Genomic DNA, 20411 nt, shown 5'->3' with positions numbered 1-20411 from the left:
TATCTCCTGCCTTGTTAGCAGGATAGGAGGAGCTTCCCCTATCTAGCAAGAAAATGGCATTCTTGTGAGAAAAGTTCCAAGAAATGTGTCTCTTCTAAAAATATCACTAAGACTCCTTTATGAAACAATAAGGAGACATTCATTGTAATGTCCAGGCATTTTGATTCTAAGGGCTGGTGCATATGATTTTGTTTACTCTAGTGTTTCTTCCAGAGCCCCTTGATAACCTTTGCAGCCATTTGAGATGAGCTATTATCAATAGTGTATCATGAATAGGGCATCTTGTTTAATGCAAAAACATTTGACCCAAAATGTGTCCATCTTGGAAAATCTGTGAAACTTCTAAGATAATAAAACTTACTCTTAGAAATCTTATAAGAGAGCTCTCTAGAAAATAAGTGTGTAAAATGGCTAAATGTACATAAACTTCAGGGACTTGTGCAGCCTACTCAATGGCAATGGCTGTTCATTCTGTTAAGATATGAGTGTGTTATGAACTGAAGTGATGTTGTATAAACATGGATATTTCCTTTTTTCTTCTATTTTATTAAGAAAAAATAAACCCACTAGTAGTAAATACATAATTATCAACTTTTAAAAAGTATCTTTACTTTCTGGACAAGATGGAGGGGTAGGTAGATGCTGTGCTTCCCTCCTCTCATGACCACACTAAAATTACAACTAAACTATATAACAACCATCATTGAGAAATCACCTGAAGTCCAGCAGAATTGAAGTCCTATAACTAAGGACATACAAAAGAAGTCACTTCAAGAGTAGTAGGAGGGGCAGAGATGCAGAATGGGCTGGTCCCATACCTCCAGGTGGCAGTTAAAAATCGGGAGGGATATCTCAGCTGCAGATGTCCTACCTGAGGAGCAAGGGGCCCAGCCTCATATCAGTCTCCCCAGCACAGGGTTCCAGTGCCAGTAAGAGAAATTCCTGCAACTTCCAGCTGTGAAAACCAGCAGAGATTGTGGCTGAATGAGACGGTGGACAGCTGGAATTCCAGGCAGACCTACTCACTGATGGACTCACTCAAAGCTCCAGTGCTGAGGCAGGAGCTCGAAATATGCCAGGGACACACAAGGAGAAACAGAATTGTCTGGCTTCAGAGCAAAAGCTGGAGGAACAGCTTTCTCCCAGTCAGATATGTTGGCAGAAGCCATTGTTCCCTTGTTGAGTCCTCCTCCTCCTAGCATGCAGACGCAGGTGGACATCATACCTGAGTCTTCATTAACCTGGCTAACATCCATCAGCCCATCCTGGTGATTCCTTGAGACTCCCACCACATCCAACTTGCGGACCCACCCAAGCCACTTCCATTGTAATTTCCATCCAAATGTCCTGTCTTGGCTTATGCTCCAGACTTTCCCCAAATCTCTCAAAAGTCCACAAACCCCAAACAAGCAGTGTCTGGCTTTGGTGTGCCCTGTCTCTCTTGCTAAACTGTCCCAAGCCTGGAACTGGTGGCAGTTGGCCTTGGTTAGCAGCTTAGCCTCTCCAAGGCAACTCCAAGTTCAGCAAAAGTGGGAACCATGTACAGATCACTTTGTAGTTCATACTAAATGGTCCCAGGCAGGGCAGAGGCAGTGGCTGAGCTTTGCCTGCACCAGAGAACTTCCCAAGAGGCCCCAGAAACAACATACCCAGTGGCCAGCTTCAGACCACATCAAAGCACCATACAACCCCCTCCACAAATTACACACCTAAAGGGCAGACAAGGCAGGCATCAGTGCCCTGCTGATGCCAATTGTGCTCCCTAGGATCAGCTCCTGTACAACAGCTCCTCCACTGTAGTCAAAGCCAGTCCTCACAACAAGTCAGCCTGAAGGTCAATCCCTTCTACTGGTGTGCCAACTACAACCAGGGCTCAACTACAACAGGAGAGCACACACAATCCACACAAGGGACACACCTGGAGCACCTGGCTCAGGTGACCAGGGAGACTACACCACTGGGCCCCACAGGACACCTACGACATAAGGCTACTCTACTAAGACTGGGAGACACAGCAGCCCTATGTAATACATAGTAACAAATACAGGGAAGCCACCAAAATGAGAAGCCAAAGAAACATGTCCCAAATAAAAGAACAGAACACAGCTCCAGAAAAAGAACTAAACAAAATGGACACAAGCAATCTATCAAACACAGAGTTCAAACATTGCTTATAAGGATGCTCAGTGATCTCAGTGACAACTTCAACAAAGAGATAGAAAACATAAAAATAGAAATAGAAAACATAAAAAAGAACCAGTCAGAAATGAAGAACATAATAACTGAAACAAAAAAATACATTAGTGGGAATCAACAGCAGATTAGATAAAACAGAGGATCGAGTCAGCAATTTGGAAGGTAAGGTAGCAAAAAACACCCAATCAAAACAGTAAAAGGAATCCGGAAAAAAAAAAAATGAGTATAATTTAAGTAGCTTCTGGGACAACATCAAGCATACCAACATTCACATCATAGCAGTACCAGAAGGAGAATAGAGAGAGCAAGGGACTGAAATCCTATTTGAAGAAATAATGATGGAAAACTTTCCTAACTTGGTGAAGGAACTAGATAGACAATCCCAAGAAGTGCAGAGTGTCCTAAATGAGATGAAGCCAAAGAGGCCCACAACAAGACACACCATAATTAAAATGCCAAAGCTTAAAGATAAAGAAAGACTCTTAAAATTAGCAAGAGAAAGGCAGTTAGTTACCTACAAGGGAGCTCCCTTAAGACTGTCAGCTAATTTCTCAGCAGAAAATTTGCAGGCCAGAAGCTATCAGCACAAAATATTCAAAGTGATAAAAAGCAAGGACCTACAACCAAAATTACCCAGCAAAACTAGCATTTAGAATCAAAGGACAGATAAAGAGCTTCCCAGACAAGAAAAAGCTAAAGGAGTTCATCATCACCAAATCAGTATTACAAGAAAGGTTAATGGGATTTCTTTAAGAAGAAGAGGAGGGAATAAAGATAAAAAATATGAGTAATAAAATGTCAATAACTGCATATCTATTAAAAATTACTTTAAATATATATTGATTAAATGCTCCAATCAAAAGATATTGGATGACTGAATGGATAAGAAAACAAACCCTTACATATACTGTCAACAAGAGATTTGAGTCAGATCAAAAGACACATACAGATTGAAAGTAAAGGAGTGGAAAAGATATTTCATGAAAATGAAAAGAAACAAACAAAAAAAAGTTGGGATAGCAATACCTGTAGCAGACAAAACAGAATTTAAAACAAAAGCTATAACAAGAGACAAAGAAAGATCCCAAAATCTCACTTCTGGGTATGTATCTGAAGAAACCCAAAACACTGCTTTGAAAGGACATGAGCAGCCATATGTTCATTGCGGCATTGTTTACCATAGCTAAGAGATAGCGGCAATGTGGGTGTCCATTAATGGACAAAGAAAAGGAGGCACATACAGAGGGTGCCAAAAAATGTATACACATTTTAAGAAAGAAAGAAACTGTATTAAAATTATAATACAATGAATGACGTTAGCATTCATTTGATTAACCCCACCTTATGAGCGAACATCATACTACACATTGCTATGTAATTCAATTCAACTTCAAAAAGTAATATATAGATAACATCTCTTAAAACACGTATACATTTTTTTGGTACTCCTGGTATATACAGTGGAATATTACTCCATAGAAAAGAATAAAATCTTGCTATCTGCAACAACATGGATGGACCTAGAGGTTATTGAGCTGAGTGAAGTAAGTCATACAGAGAAAGACAATTGCCATATAATTTCACTTATAAGTGGGATCTAAAGAACAAAACAAATGAAAAACAAAACAAAAACAAACTCATAGATACAGAAAACATTTTAATGATTGGGGAATACGTGACAAAGGGGAAGGGATTAAGAAGTACAAATCGGTAGTTACAAAACAGTCATGGGGATGCAAAGTATAGCATAAGGATTATAGCCAATAATATTGTAATAGCTGTGTATGGATGCTAGATTTATCAGGGTGATAACCTAAGTTATATAAATGTCTAATCACTATGTTGTACACCTGAAACTAATATAATATTGCATGTCAACTGTAATTGCAAAATTAAATTTTTTTAAAGATTTAAAAAATTATAGCCTTACCCACAGAAATTTATGTAATTGTGCACCTTCACAATGAATTTTAATATGTGCCTTTGAATCATTTCTTACACAATTTTCACCACAGCAATTTTTATGGAAAAAGAACATTTTCCTAGCAGCCCCGATAGCTTTATTCCCTATAGAGTCACTCGTCTCCCACTCTTGTACATCCCTTTTACTGAGGCAGTTATTTGTCTGCATTGCCCTCACTGGCTCATAAGTAACTTTACCAATACAGGACCATGTTATATAATGCAAAAAAAAAAAAAAAAGTATGAAAAAGTGAAGTCTAAAGTCTACTAGGCAAACAAAGAAACACTTAATTTGTAGTCCTTTCTTTTTTATCTGATGTTAATTTTTTCTCTAATAAGCTATTGGTAGGTGCCAGGTAAACATTAAATTCTTATTAATAACAATGCAATCTACAGAAGGAATATGACCCAAACAACAGTGCATTCTTGGTCAACTTGAGTTTTCTCTCAAACATTTATAAATTGAGATCCAACAGAAGGAATGTGATTCATATGGGAGTAGTTCAGGGAGTCTTTTCGGGAAGAGATATCAGTTGAGTTGAAATGACACATTGTGTTTGAACTAAGTCCAAGTATTTTAGAACATGTTGCCTCACTACTTTTGAAAGTCCAAAATAGTGGATCTAAAAAAAAGAAAAAGAAAAAAAATCCATGCAGGATTTTTTTCTCTAAATGGAACATTCCATTTTGGTGCCTTTCATTGCTTTTTTTCCCCATCTTGTTCCTGTTTCTCTTTTTACCAGATGCCCACTTCTTTCTGTTGTTATTTGTCTCTATGCCCATGCATCGCCTCCAGTAACCCAAGGTTTATTTTGATGGAGCAGGTCGGCCATGGTCAGGGTCAGATGAACCAGGCACTTGGTCCTCACTTCAAAGTTTAAAAACGTTTTTCAGACCATATTGAAGATTAGTTTGTTTTTTTTCAAAATCTTGCTAAGAGGAAAAAAACTTACACTATTCGAGGATCTTTATGTTGGGAATAATCTGCATAATGTTTCTTCACTGTTAGCAGGGCGAAGCAGGCACTCTGCTCCTCACAAAGTCCTGTGATTAAGACCACCCCATTGTTGTTTTCTGCTTGAAGGTGTCTGCACTGGAAAAGATGTTGGTGGCCTGTACAGATGGATGAAACATGGCAATTTGATGATACCCTCTATCTAGAGAAGAGCTTCAGAGAACAGTTTCTGTTTAGCTCTGGGTTACACTTCATTGGCATATGTCACCAGAAGCAAAGCTAAAGTGATACTGTATTGGACCCTTACCTTGAACTTTAGTTGCCAATGCAACATTTTACCAGAGGAAGGGGGAGATAGACTGGGGTGGGTGTGGATGGATGATTCTTCCTTCCATGTCTCAGTTGAACATCATCTATTTATACTTCCTTGATCCCAGCATCAGTTAATGCGAGTGGGATATAGAAAACTAGAGTGGGAATGCAAGGCCATCACACAATCCTTGAATATCAGTCTAGAAAAGTACTTAGAGCATTTCTATTCTACCCAGTTATCTGCAGTTGAAATGATAATATCTCTGTTAAGCTGGTAGCTGGTGTCTACTTAGAATAAACAGTGAATAAGCAATAGACTCTGAGTCTAGATAGCACCATCCTCAGAAGGATGCAAGGTACTCAAAAGGACCCTGTCACCTCTTCAAAATCTAGCTATTTTGGCCACAGGTGCTGACTTTCCTGTCTCAGCATTTATGCTGATGATCTGGTTTAGATCATTGTCAGAATGCTGGGTTACACCATCCATTTCTAGGCCTTGTGATTCTAGGGAACGTTGTTTATTTACTATTTTATTTTATACAGAGGAGAGCTCAAAATGAGGCGGAACAAAAGCCAATGGTCGGCAAGCCCTTCAGCTGTCCAAACATCTGTGGTCAGTACTTCCACTGGCCCTGTTTAAAGGTTTCTTTCTCTCTGCTGTAGGTCACCATGTCTAGCTGTCTGAGGAGAAGACTGTTTGCTATACGATGTTCTGACCTGTGACCTGAACATTGCTGAGGGATTGTTTGTCCTAACAGACATCTCAAGAGTCTGATTCACGCCAGAGATTTGGGCTCCTGGGCTTCTCTTCCTGATGCTGTTTTTATCACTGCAACTGATGACACTACTACCCACCCCAGCTCCACTTGTTCCTCTTCTGTTTATTTGCAGTCATAGAATTTGCCAGTATGAAAGCAAAATATGGACATATTCATGTACTCTTTATTTTTAAAGAGTTAGATTAAAATAAAGTGAGCCATTGCTTTCTCCTAAGGGCATGAGAAACTTTTTGCTCAACAACTATTACTGAGCTTTCACTATGCATCAGGCATGGTTTCCCTTTAGAAGTCCAGTTATTATACATGTATTTCTTATTATTAAAGTTTATCGGGGTGACAATGGTTAGTAAAGTTAAATAGGTTTCAAGTGTACATTTCTATAATACATCATCTATAAATCCCATTGTGTGTTCACCACCCAGAGTCAGTTCTCCTTCCATCACTATATATTTGATCCCATTTACCCTCATCTACCACCTCCCTCCCCCACACCCTCTGGTAACCACTAAACTATTGTCTGTGTCATGAGTTTTTGTTTCTTTATTTGTTTGTCTTGTTCCTTTCTTGCTTTCAGTTTTATATACCACATATGAGTGAAATCAAATGTTCTTGACTTTTTCTGTCTGACTTATTTCACTTAGCATAATAATCTCAAGATCCATCCATGTTGTCACAAATGGCCAGTGTGGAGTTTCCTCAAAAAATTAAGAACAGAATTACCACATGACCCAGCAATCCCTTTCCTGGGTATTTTCCCAAAAAATCTGAAAACATTTATCCATAAAGATATATGTGCTCCAATGTTAATGGAAGCTTTATTTACAGTGGCCAAGACATGGAAACGACCAAAGTGTCCTTCGGTAGATGATTGGATAAAGAAGACGTGGTACATATTATATATTGTTTCTAATGCCACATGTCTTTGAAACACATGTTTTGAAATTGGCGAATCTTTGTTTTTTCTTTTAAAACATCCTTTCAATGGTTTGTTTAGGTGGCTATTCTTCTCCCCCAAGTCACAATCCTTGTATTTCTGCTCCAAGAGATGGAGAAGCAGAGTTCTGTTCTACACCAAGGAGATAGCTGACATTCAACTACTAAATGATATGGTAGACCAGGGAGGCTCTCAGAAAATATAATAATTAAAGCAGAGATGAATAGTAGGGCTTTCAGCAACAGAACTGCTTGAAGCTCCTTAGAAAGAAGAGCTAGAATTTTTTATCTTCCCTTCATTTTAGCAACCAGAATTTCCTTATGGCTCCTAAAACCAACCAAAGCTTCTTTCCACTCCATAGCTTGCCAGTGACTAATCATAGTATAAATGTTCCTTTCCAGCTGTAAGTAACGTTGGAGAAAACTCAGAGAGGTGTTAAATCATATGAGACATTAGTATCAGAGCCAATAGTAGAATCCAGGTCTTCTAACTATCAACACTACCTGCTATAATAACATGATTCAAGGGATCCAACTGAAAACAGACTCCAAACAGTCTCCTCCAACAAAGAAAATGTCGAATAAATCCTTCTTAGCTGGACAGATGTTCAGCATATTTTCTACCACTCCTGTTTTCTCCTCCTGCATGAACTAGGGCCATCGTAAACTGAAGGAAATACTTAACTGTGTTAGGAGGTTTTGTTCGTACTTCAAGCCTGAGGGGACAGTGCCAGATGGTCAGTTCCCTTTCTTCAGGCATCACGATACCTGAATTATCACGTGATGATGGGATGCATTACGTTGACTATGGCTACTGTTCAATGAGGTGAATGGACTGCTTTTCAGAAGACCTAGAATAAAGGAGGGGTTGTAAATGTCAGGAAGTGCTGTGGAAGTGGTCCCTCTGAGTGCAGGGAACACGGGGTTATGTGGTTTGCAGAGAATTTAAAAGCAATGATAAAATCAACTATAAGTCTGTCTGCTTTTTATTATCTCCATGTGCTAGCCATTCTGAACAATGTCAGTGATAAAATATGCCTTCCTGAAAAAAACTTTTTTTTCATCTATACTCTAATGTTTAGAACAACTGCTAAAGTTATTGTTGATTTTATATACAAAAACATCTATTTAACCTTCAAATTAGCATGCTTTAACTATACATTCTTAAATAAAAATGGTATCTGTTAATGCAGAGAACCCCAGTTTCCCAGCTGGCCCCCATTCACACTAACTGAGCTGCATATGTCCCTTTCAAGAATTTGTGGTTAGTGATTTGGGATTGTTCAAGCTTGCTTTAGTGACAGCAAATGTCTTCATTTCCTACCGTACCACACATTCCTGAGATTAAACAGTAGATTCAAAATAAACAACAATGAAACAATATTAGTGTATTAGTCAGCTTGGGTTGTCATAACAAACTAGCACAGACTAGGTGATTTAAACACAGAAATTAATTTCCTCGTGGTTCTGGAAGTTGAAAGTACAAGATGAAAGTGCGAGCAAGGATGGTTTGTAGTCAGGCCTCTCTGTTCAGCTTTTAGGTGGCCACCTTGTCACTGTGTACTCACATGGTTTTTCCTATGTGACGAGAGAGAGGGGGAGAGAGAGAGAGAGAGAGAGAGAGAGAGAGAGAGAGAGAGAGAGAGAGAGATGTTTTTGGTGTCTCTTCCTCTTCTCATAAGGACAGCGATCTTATTAGATCAGGGCCCCACCCTTATGACTACATTTAACCTTATTACCACCTTAAAGGTTCCATCTCCAAATACACTCACTTCACTGGTTAGGATTTCAACATATGAATTTGAGGGGGAGATGGGTGACACAATTCAGTCCATAATAGGTAGTGAATGTAAAGAAAAAGAAATAGAATTTCAGTTACTTCAATTCTGTCATTCAATATTGACTATACAGCACTTTTATTTCTACTTAAATATTTAAAACAGAGAAACAGAGTGCAAACTGTAAGGCATAATATTTTTGTTTAGTAAATGTAAATGTTAGTTCATGCCTCAAATATTTTACTCCTTTAGAATAATACTTTTAACATAAAACATTGTTTATAAATTATTACTTATATAATTATGATTTACTTGTTAGTAAGCTGAAATGTATTGTTCATTATTGCAACAGACAAATATGTAGATATGTTTTCCCCTTTTTCAAAAAATATATTAATTCAAATGTTTTAATCCATTACTTGTGTACTTTTTAATGGTGTAAATTTTTATTTAAACTTTTTATTTCTAATTTATTGGGGTGACAATTGTTAGTAAAAGTACATAGAGTTCAGGTGTACAATTCTGTATTACATCATCCATAAATCCCATTGTGTGTTCACCACCCAGAGTCAGTTCTCCTTCCATCACCATATATTTGATCCCCCTTACCCTCATCTCCCACCTCCCACCCCCCTTACCCTGTGGTAACCACTAAACTATTGTCTGTGTGTATGAGTTTTTGTTTCTCATTTGTTTGTCTTGTACTTTTGTTGTTTTTAGTTTATGTACCACATATCAGTGAAATTATATGGTTCTCTGCTTTTTCTGTCTGATTTCGCTTAGCATCATACTCTCAAGATCCATCCATGTTGTCACAAATGTTCCTATATCATCTTTTCTTCCCGTCAAATAGTATTCCATTGTGTATATATACCACAACTTCTTTATCCATTCATCTGTCGAAGGATATTTTGGTTGTTTCCATGTCTTGGCCACCATAAACAAAGCTGCAATGAACATTGGAACACACGTGTCTTTATATATAAATGTTTTCAGATTTTTTGGGGTAGATACCCAGGAAAGGGATTGTTGGGTCATATGGTAATTTTATTAATAATTTTTTGAGGAACCTCCACACTGCCTTCCATAATGGCTGCACCAGTCTGCATTCCCACCAACAGTGTATGAGGGTTCCTTTTTCTCCACAGCCTCTCCAGCACTTGTTACTATTTGTCTTGTTGACAATAGCTATTCTGACTGGGGTGAGGTGATATCTCATTGTGGCTTTTATTTGCATTTCTCTGATGATTAGTGATGTTGAGCATTTTTTCATATGTCTATTTGCCATTTGTATGTCCTCTTTGGAGAAATGTCTCTTCAGGTCCTCTGCCCATTTCTCAATTGGGTTGTTTGTTTTTTTGTTGTTGAGTTTCATGAGTTCCTTGTATATTTTGGGTATTAGCCCCTTATCGGAGACACTGTTTGCAAAAATCTTCTCCCATTCAGTTGGTTGCCTCTTTATTTTGTCGATGGTTTCTTTTGCTGTGCAGAAAGAAGCTTTTAAGTTTCATATAGTCCCATTCGTTTATTTTAGCTTTTACTTCCATTGCCTTTGGAGTCAAATTCATAAAATGCTCTTTGAACCCAAGGTCTATAAGTTTAGCACCTATGTTATCTTCTATGCAGTTTATTGTGTCATGTCTTATGCTTAAGTCTTTGATCCATTTTGAATGAATTTTGGTACATGGTGACAGATAGCAGTCCAGTTTCATTCTTTTGCATGTGGCTATCCAATTCTCCCAGCACCATTTATTGAAGAGGCTGTCTTTCCTCCATTGCATGTTTTTAGCTTCTTTGCCAAAAATTATCTGTCCATATTTATGTGGTTTTACTTCTGGGTTCTCAATTCTATTCCATTGGTCTGTGTGTCTGTCTTTCTGCCAATACCATGCTGTTTTGATTATTGTAGCCCTGTAGTACAAGCCAAAGTCAGGGAGTAGGATTCCTCCAGTATTGTTCTTTTTTCTTAAGATTGCTTTGGCTATTCGGGGTCTTTTGTGATTCCAAACAAATCTGATGACTTTTTCTTCTATTTCTTTAAAAAATGCCATTGGGATTTTGATGGGGATTGCATTAAATCTGTATATTGCTTTGGGCATGGCCATTTTAACTATGTTGATTCTTCCAATCCATGAGCACGGAATGTCTTTCCATTTCTTTGTGTCTTCTTCAATTTCTTTCAAAAATGTCTTATAGTTTTCAGCATATAGGTCCTTCACATCTTTGGTTAAGTTCATTCCTAGATATTTTATTCTTTTTGCTGCAATTGCAAAAGGAATTGTTTTTTGTATTTCTTTTTGTGAGATTTCATTGTTAGTATATAGGAATGCAATAGACATTTGTACGTTGATTTTGTAGCCAGAAACTTTACTGTATTTGTTGATTGTTTCTAATAGCTTTTTTGGTGGCGTCTTTAAGGTTTTCTGTATATAGCATCATGTCATCTGCAAAGATGACAATTTAACTTCTTCATTCCCAATTTGGATGCCTTTTATTTCTTTCTGTTGCCTGATTGCTCTGGCAAGGACTTCCAACACTATGTTGAAAAGCAGAGGTGATAGGGGACAGCCCTGTCATGTTCCTGAATGTAGAGCAAAGGTCTTCAGTTTTTCACCATTAATTATGAGATTAGCTGAGGGTTTGTCATATATGGCCTTTATTATGTTAAGGTATTTCCTTCTATACCTATTTTATTAAGTGTTTTCATCACAAGTGGATGTTGTATCTTGTCAAATGCTTTTTCTGCATCAATTGATATAATCATATGATTTTTGTCCTTTATTTTGTTTATGTGATGTATCACATTGATGGATTTGCAGATGTTGAAGCATCCTTGTGCCCCGGGGATGAACCCCACTTGGTCGTGATGAATAATCTTTTTAATGCATTTTTGTATTCAATTTGCTAGAATATTGTTTAGGATTTTTGCATCTGTATTCATCAGAGATATTGGTCTGTAGTTTTCTTTTTTTGTGTTGTCCTTACCAGGCTTTGGTATCAGGGTAATGTTGGCCTCATAAAATGAGTTAGGGAGTATTGTCACTTCTTCAATTTTTCGGAAGAGTTTGAGCAAGATTGGTATTAGATCCTCTTTGAAGGTTTGGTAGAATTCACCAGTGAAGCCATCTGGTCCCGGACTTTTGCTTTTGGGAAGGTTTTGGATGACTGATTCAATTTCGTTACTGGTGATCAGTCTGTTTAGATTTTCCAGTTCTTCATGGTTCAGCCTTGGAAGGCTATATGTTTCTAAGAACTTGTCCATTTCTTCTAGGATATTGAATTTGGTGGTATATAGTCCTTCATAGTATTCTTGGATGATTCTTTGTATTTCTGTGGTGTCCGTGATAACTTCCCCTTTTTCATTTCTGATGTTGTTAATCAGTGTCTTCTCTCTTTTTATCTTAGTGAGTCTAGCAAAGGGTTTGTCAATTTTGTTAATCTCTTCAAAGAACCAGCTCTTTGTCACATTAATTTTTTTCTATTGTCTTTTTGTTCTCTATTTTATTTATTTCTGCTCTAATTTTTCTTATTTCCTTTCTTCTGCTGACCTTGGGTTTTACTTGTTCTTCTTTTTCTAGTTCTTTAAGGTGTAACATGAGGTTATTTATTTGGGAGTTTTCTTGTTTCTTGAGATAGGCCTGTAATGAGATAAATTTCCATCTTAAAACTGCTTTCGCTGCATCCCAAAAATTTTGGTAGGATGTATTTTCATTGTCATTTGTTTCTATGTATCTTTTGATCTCTCCTCTAATTTCTTCTTTGACCCAGTCGTTCTTTAAAAGTATGTTGTTTAATCTCCATATATTTGTGTTTTTTCCTGCTTTCTTTTTGCAGTTGATATCCAATTTCAAAGCCTTGTGATCAGAGAATATGCTTGGTATGATTTCAGTCTTCTTAAATCTGCTGAGGCTGATTTTATTTCCCAATATATGGTCTATCCTTGAGAATATTCCATGTACACTAGAAAAGAATGTATAGTCTGATGTTTTAGGATGAAGTGCTCTATAAATGTCAATTATGTCCATTTAATCTAATGTGTCATTTAGGGCTGCTATTTCGTTATTTATTTTCTGTTTGGATAATCTATCCATAGCTGTCAATGATGTATTTAAGTCCCCTAGCATAATTGTGTTTTGGTCAATTTCTCCCTTTAGTTCTGTTAGTAGTTGCTTGGTATATTTTGGTGCTCCCTGATTGGGGGCATAAATATTGATGACTGTTATGTCTTCTTGTTGTATAGTCCCCTTTACCATTATGAAATGTCCATCTTTGTCTCTTGTTATCTTTTTCCCACGGAAGTCTGTTTTATCTGATATCATTATGGTTACACCTGATATTCTCTGGGTACCATTTGCTTGGAGTGTCAATTTCCACCCTTTCACTTTGAGTCTATGCTTGTTCTTGTAGCTGAGATGTCTCTTGGAGACAGCATATGGTTGGGTTTAGTTTTTTTATCCAATCTGCTACTCTGTGCCTTTTTATTGGTGAGTTCAGTCCATTTATATTTAGGGTGCTTATTGATATGTGAGGATTTCCTGTCATTCTATCTTTAGTTTTCTGGTAAGGCTGTGTCTGCATTGTTTCTTTGCCTCTTTGTTGTTGTCTATTATTTCTGTGTGGTGGTATTCTATGATGTTTCCCTCTGTTTCTTCTTTTATTACAGTATATATTTCAGTTCTGGAATTTTTTTGTTTTTTGAGTGGTTACCCTTAAGTTTATGCAAAAGAAAAAGTTTGATATTTAGAGTATTCCATTTTCTTCAGCACGCTTACTTTCTCCATTCCCATATTCCGGTTCAGGCCTTTACTTTTCCCCTTTTTATGTTTTGGTTGCCACAAATTGTCCCTGTTGATGGTGGTTGAATAGCTTCCTTTAGTATTTCTTGTAGTCCAGGTCATGTATTAGAAAATTCCCTCAGCTTCTGTATGTCTGGAAAGGTCTTTATTCCTCCTTCATATCTAAAGGATAGCTTTGCTGGATATATTATTCTTGGCTCATAATTTCTCTTTCAATAGTTTGAATATTTGGTTCCACTCCCTCCTGGCTTGTAGAGTTTCTGCTGAAAAATCTGATGTTAATCTAATGGGTTTTCCTTTATAGGCTACTGTTTTCTTTTCCCTGGCTGCCTTGAAGATTCTTTCTTTTTCGTTGATTTTAGACAGCTTCAATACAATGTGCCTTAGAGAAGGCCTGTTGGGATTGAGGTAATTAGGTGTTCTATTTGCTTCTTGGATTTGAGGATCCAATTCTGTCCACAAGTTTGGGAAGTTCTCATTGACAATTTGTTTGAATTGTCAATGTTTCCTTCTGTTTCCTTCTCTCTTTCTTCTCCTTCTGGTATGCCCATTATTCTATTGCTCTTTCTGATGGAGTCAGAACGTTCTTGTAGAGCTCTTTCATTTCTTTTAAGTCTCAAGTCTCTTTCTTCTTCCATTTGTGTAATTTCCAGGTTTCTATCTTCGATGTCACTGATTCTTTCCTCCATCTGGTCAACTCTGCTACCTAAGCTGGTTATTTCATTCTTAATTTCTTCTATTGAGTTCTTAATCTCCAGAAATTCTATTTGGTTCCTTTTTAAAATTTCAATCTCTTTCGTAAAATGTTCATGTTGTTCTTTGATTGTGTTTCTGAGTTCATGAAACTGCCTTTCTGTGTTTTCTTGCATCTCGTTGAGTTTTTTCAGAACTGCAATCTTGAATTCTCTGTCATTTATGTCACATATTTCCATATCTTTAAGTTCCTTTTCTGGAGACTTTTCACTTTCTTTCTGAGCTGTCTTGTTGCCTTGGTTATTCATGGCAATTACTGATTTATTATTTCTCTTCCTAGACATCTACAGGAGTGGCTTCTGCAGCAGGTTGATAGGAAGAGGTCTTTCTTTTGTTTTGCAGTACTTGTTGGTAGAATGTTTTATTTTCTCTCCAACTGCAGCCATTTTTTTCTGTCTCACATGGTACTGCTATGTTTTCTCTGCACTATTCCAGCTTCTCACACAATGGGGGGATTCCCTGGGAGACGGGCTTCTCCTCTGTTAATAGTTTGCCTGGGTCACAGGGCCACAGGGCACAGTGTCCATGTGGGTATGTGGAGAGCTTTTGAAGTTCCAAAGCTCTTCCTGCACCAGATTCACAGCTCATATGTTTCAGCAGTTCTATTTACTCCCGCAGGTATCTGTCCAGATAGGTGGGGCCAGGGGCGGGTGAGTTGTGAGAGGGGGCCCAGAGCAATGGCGGCGACCACCAGCACAGCCATTACTGTTTGCACAGCTGCCTCCCCTTTGCCGGAATTAGTTGGGCTGCGAATCTGTGTCTGCAATCCACGGTTCTCAGAACAGCAAATATTCTGCTCTTTTGATCTGACACTGCTACTCTTCCGTTTCTAGCACCAGGTAGGTGGGGGTGGGGCGAGCTCTGAGAGGGTAGGGAGGGGGCGGCTAGTCTCAGTGCCTAAGGCTTCCGTTCTCTGCTGGGCAGTGAGGGCTTAAACCACCATTTTCAGCCTTCTTCCCTCCGTCTTTTCTCCGAGGTCTCTGCCATGAGCGTTGGGTTCAGCTGTGTTACATGCTGCCCCCTCAGCCCTGTGGGCCATAAGCAGAGCCCTAGCAGTCCAAGTTCTTCCCTCTCCCGCAGCTGCGGTGGTTCCGGGAAGCAGCGAGCTCGGAGCACTGAGCTAGGTCTGCGTCCTGCGCCCGCTCTGCTCCGTCACCGCACTTCTCCCTTCCCTCCTCCCCGCTGGCGTGATTAGCCCACCTTTAGGTGAATTCAGTAGTGGGCCTCTTCGTCTTGTCTGTCTGCTGTGCAGGGAGTCCTTTGTGGAGTTATTGTTGTTCTATTAGTTGTAAATTCCAGGGGAGCTTTACAGAGGCTCACCTCACACTTCCATTTTGATGACGTCTGTATTTTAACTTTTGACTGGCTTGAATATGTAGACAATGGTCAAGAAAGGAAAATCTTTACTATTTTCCTTTATTAGGCATTTTTATATTTTATTTCATTTCCTGATTATAGTTGAAAAATAAGTTTGTAATGAATGTCAAATGACTATGGAACGCCACTAAAGAGGGGTTATAGGTCATGATTAGAAAGGAAAATGGAAAGGAGATAAGCAAAGCAGTCTGTTGAGATCCTGAGGCCTTAAGTTAACCCAAATAGGTTTTCTCTGCAGAAATGTGGCTGGGCCATTTCCTAATAGTGTGGTGCTCAGGAAAGTGAATAAACAGATACACTCACCTCCACGCAGGCTCACTGCCAGTTGCCCCTGCTTGGGCCCTGTCTGTCTCACTAAAGACATCGAGTACATATCTGTGGGTATCCCAGCCTGTAGGTCTGAGCAATAGTCACCTCAACAACCAGCCCTTGCCCACCCCTTCAGGCCTAGAGTATGTGCCTCAGCAAAAGACCCTTCCCTTAGAAAAAGCCAGCAAATAACTTGGAAATGGGCCTGGGCTGTTTGGGGCAGACGGGCAGATTTTGGGGACCACACACCTGGATCTTGGTGAGCAGGCCTTTTGATGAGCAAGTCACCATGGCCCTATGGACTCTTCACCCCACAGGGAGAGGCATAGCCCAAAGAGGGTGCCAGGCTGGCCAAGTGCACTGTTCAGATCTAAGGGAGGCACTCTTATACACAACCATGTCCACTGGTGGATGGAACTTAGCTCTGAAATGTGTGCTATGCAAGATGTATTTTGCAGATTTTCTCCTGACTAGCTCTTTGATTGTTCCATACATGCTGTCTCTTAGATGTCAGGTCCTTACTCAGGATTCCTGGAACTGCCATAAGAGAAGTATGGAAAGTCCTTCCACCCCTTGATTCCTCATCTAAGAGTGGTAATGTGTTGGCTTATTTATGGCTCTAGGACAGCTTGTTAGGAATCCTATAGACCAAAGTCAAACTTGTACACCCTTTTCTGATCTAAATATACCATTTTTCCATCTGATGTTATTTGGACCCAGATTACTTGACAATAAACAAAGACCACTTTAAGTACATTGTATTTAATATATCTGCATGTATATTTGCATGGATATATATTTGTGTGTGTGCATGTGTGTGCATATGCACATTTATGCATCTGTGCATGCACACGTGTGTGTGTGTGTGTGTGCATGTGTGTGTGTCTGTGTTTGTATCTTTGGCTCCCAGAAGTCCCATTGAGAATGATTTGTTTTGAATACTTATGCCTGTTCTTTCTCTTAAAAGTGTCAGCAGAAGCTGTGAAAAGGTACAGATCAGAGAATATAACATCCCCTCGGGGACTTCTCAGAGGTTCACACTTCATGTGCCAGACTCCCTTGTTTCAGGATAAGTATTTGACATGCTTTGTTACCTGATTAAACCTGCATGTGTTTTGTTCTGGCTTATTACTGTCTGAGGCACTGTGTTGTGAAATGAAAATTACTGGCAATTGCCTGCCAAAAGCAATGATTCAAAGAATTGTGAATTAGGATTCGTTAATTACAGAGATCTGCACCTGATAGGTTAATTTCAAAAGCAAAGTTAACCACACGAGCTCTATTTATTTTCAAACTAATTCTATTGAATTGCATTTCATTTAAAAGCCCTTATTGGTCCCTATTAATAAACAAGGAACAATAAACAAAATGCTTTGTTAAGACTCAATCTCATTTCACCTGGAGTGGAGAATGAAGGAGAAAATTACATTTTCATGAAATAGAATTGAAACACCAGTGATTCTTACGGGACATTTCTTCAACAGTATTCTTCGTTGGTATTATTATTCTTTACTATTATCATATTAAATTTAATTTGAAAATATTTAGTTTCATAGCGTTAAATGGATTTGAGAACAAGTAAAAACAAGGTGATCTGTGGAGAAAAGATAGAAGGCTGTGCTATAAGCCCACATTGTTTTCTCTATCTTCCATTGAGATTTAGATATTAAAGAAATTTCTAAAAATGATGTCTAATGTTTATTTTATAGACCATTTTGTCATAATTAACAGGTGTTAAATCAAAACAATAGTGCTCCACAGTCTATGAAGGCAGTTTCTTTGAAAGATTCAACGTGCTGAGTCATAGCCTGAGGACCTGAAATCTAAGGTATTTATTTTTAAAGGGTATATCTATTATAGTTATTTTAAGTGTTTTCCTTTATTAAATGTAAGGCATGCACATAATAGTAATTTTTAAAAGATCCAGACAGTAGAGCCCAAAATAAAAAATTTAAGTCCTCATTACTGAGAAAACACAGACTGTTAACAGTTTCGGAAATTATATTATCTAGGGTTGGCCTTATATTTTATATGAGCTGTCTCTGTACTTTACAAAAATGGTGTTTTGTTTTGTTTGCTTGTTTGTTTGTTTGTTTGTTTCTTTCTTTTTTCCTTTCTTTCTTTCTTTTTTCCTTTCTTTCTTTCTTTCTTTCTTTCTTTCTTTCTTTCTTTCTTTCTTTCTTTCTTTCTTTCTTTCTTTCTTTCTTTCGTTTTTAGCATAAGTCCCTTTATTATATTAACTTCCAATTTCCTTAAATCCTCCCCAGAAGCAATACCTCTTGAATGCCTCTCATGCATGCTCCCGGATACTATATTATCTAGGTCATTATTTTACAATTTTTTCAAACAGAATAAAGCCCCAAAATGTGAACAATTCCTGCATTTAAATAAATGTGACTGTAAGAATGGAAATGTAGGTGAAATGTAGGCTTCTTCTCCTTTTAGGAACTCTCATTTTACGTCATCTTCAAGGATAACATTCCCTTAGAAAACCCTTCAAAAATGGTCTTGCTCTCTTCATTGCCTGTGTCCGGGGACCTCACTGTCCTTCATACACAGTGCATACATTCCTTGTCCCCAGATTATTCATTGCCAGAGCAATAGGGCTGCCCCCAAAATGAACAGGAAAACCTTGTTTTGATTTTGGCGCTCCCTATGATTCTGTTCTTTAATTCTGTGCCATGAAACCCTTTGCAGGTAAACTCACCTATACCAAGATCTTGTAGCTTTAAATTAATCTCACTTCTTTGGGTGACATCCAAGATAAATTCCCCTTAGAGAAAATTCTGATGTTCAAATCAGAATTTTAAAATAAAATTCAAATGTTTGGAGGGTGCTTTTAAAACTGTTAGAATATTGTTCTCTAAAATGACCACCACAACACAGGTTTTCTGGCCTTTCACACACTATGAATTGTGGTGGCCCTTCCTGAAAATTAAATGAGAAAGAATTAAAGACCAGTGAAAATGCTCTTCTCAGGCAAGCGTGAGCTCACCAAGGAGAAGAAGGCCACGTTCAGATCCAGCATGAAGATCGTGAAGTTCAATGGCGAGAAGCTGCCCAAGTTCAACCCCGCATCTCCCAGGCTCTCCTTGAGCTGGAGATGAACTCAGATCTCAAGACCCAGCTACAGGAGCTGCATATAACAGCAGCCAAGGAAGTTGACATTGGTGGTAGTTGGAAAGCTTTATAATCTTTGTTCCTGTTCCCCAACTGAATTCTTTCCAGAAAACCCAAGTCTGGCTAGTATAGGAATTGGAGAAAAAGTTCAGTGAGAAGCACGTTGTCTTTGTAGCTCAGAGGAGAATTCTGCCTAAGCCAACTCAAAAAGCCATACAAAAAAACAAGCCAAAGCATCCTAGGAGACTCACTCTGACAGCAGAATACAATGCGACCCTGGAGGACTTGGTTTTCACAAGTGAAACTTTGGGTAAGAGAATTCGTGTGAAACTGGATGACAGCCAGCTTATGAAGGTTCATTTGGATAAAGTGCCACAGAGCGATGCTAAGCACAAGGTGGAAACTTTTTCTGGTGTCTGTAAGAAGCTCACAGGCAAGGATGTTAATTTTGAATTCCCAGAATTTCAGTTGTAAACAAAAATGACCGGGGCAGGGAGGGGAGAATATATGTATAAAAAATCATTCACATTTATAGAGGATGTAATACAGAATTGTATACCTGAAATTTATGTAACTTTACTAACAATTGCCACCCCAATAAACTTTAATTAAAAAAAAGAAATCATTCACAATAAATAAATAAATAAATAAAAGACCATTGAAAGTCACATCTTAGTTTGTATTTACTTTTGAAACATTTATGATATGTTTCTCTTACTGATGTATAACGATTTGATAAGAACTTCCAACTTTAATGAAATGTTAACATTTGCAACAACATGGATGGACCTAAAGGATATATATTACGCTAAGTGAAATAAGTCAGACTGATAAAGACAGATACCATATGATCTCACTTATACTTGTATGTGGACTCTAAAGAACAGAATAAACGAGTGAACAAAACAGAAATAGACTCCTCCATACAGAGAAAAAACTGATGGTTGCTAGATGAGAGGAGTATTGGGGGATGGGGAAAGCTGAAGGGATTAGGAAGTGCAAATTGGTAGTCACAAAATAGTCACGGGGTATGAAATACAGTATGAGGCGTTGTGATGACTATGTAACATGTCAGATGGGCACTGGACTTATCAGGGGATCACTTCATAGATTATATAAATGCCTAATCACTATGCTCTAC

At 38.2% G+C, this 20411-nt stretch overlaps 1 pseudogene; it reads left to right on the top strand.

Moving 5' to 3' along the window:
• The first annotated feature begins 19176 nt into the window (after positions 1-19176).
• Positions 19177-19744, top strand: LOC109456907 (small ribosomal subunit protein eS7 pseudogene; annotated as a pseudogene).
• Positions 19745-20411: the final 667 nt, after the last annotated feature.

This window comes from Rhinolophus sinicus, chromosome 16 (genome assembly GCF_057876585.1).
Source record: "Rhinolophus sinicus isolate RSI-liver-muscle chromosome 16, RSI-T2T, whole genome shotgun sequence".
Lineage (NCBI taxonomy): Eukaryota > Metazoa > Chordata > Mammalia > Chiroptera > Rhinolophidae > Rhinolophus > Rhinolophus sinicus.
The sequence above is the reverse complement of the archived record's forward strand: the minus strand, read 5'-3'. Positions and strand labels throughout refer to the sequence as shown.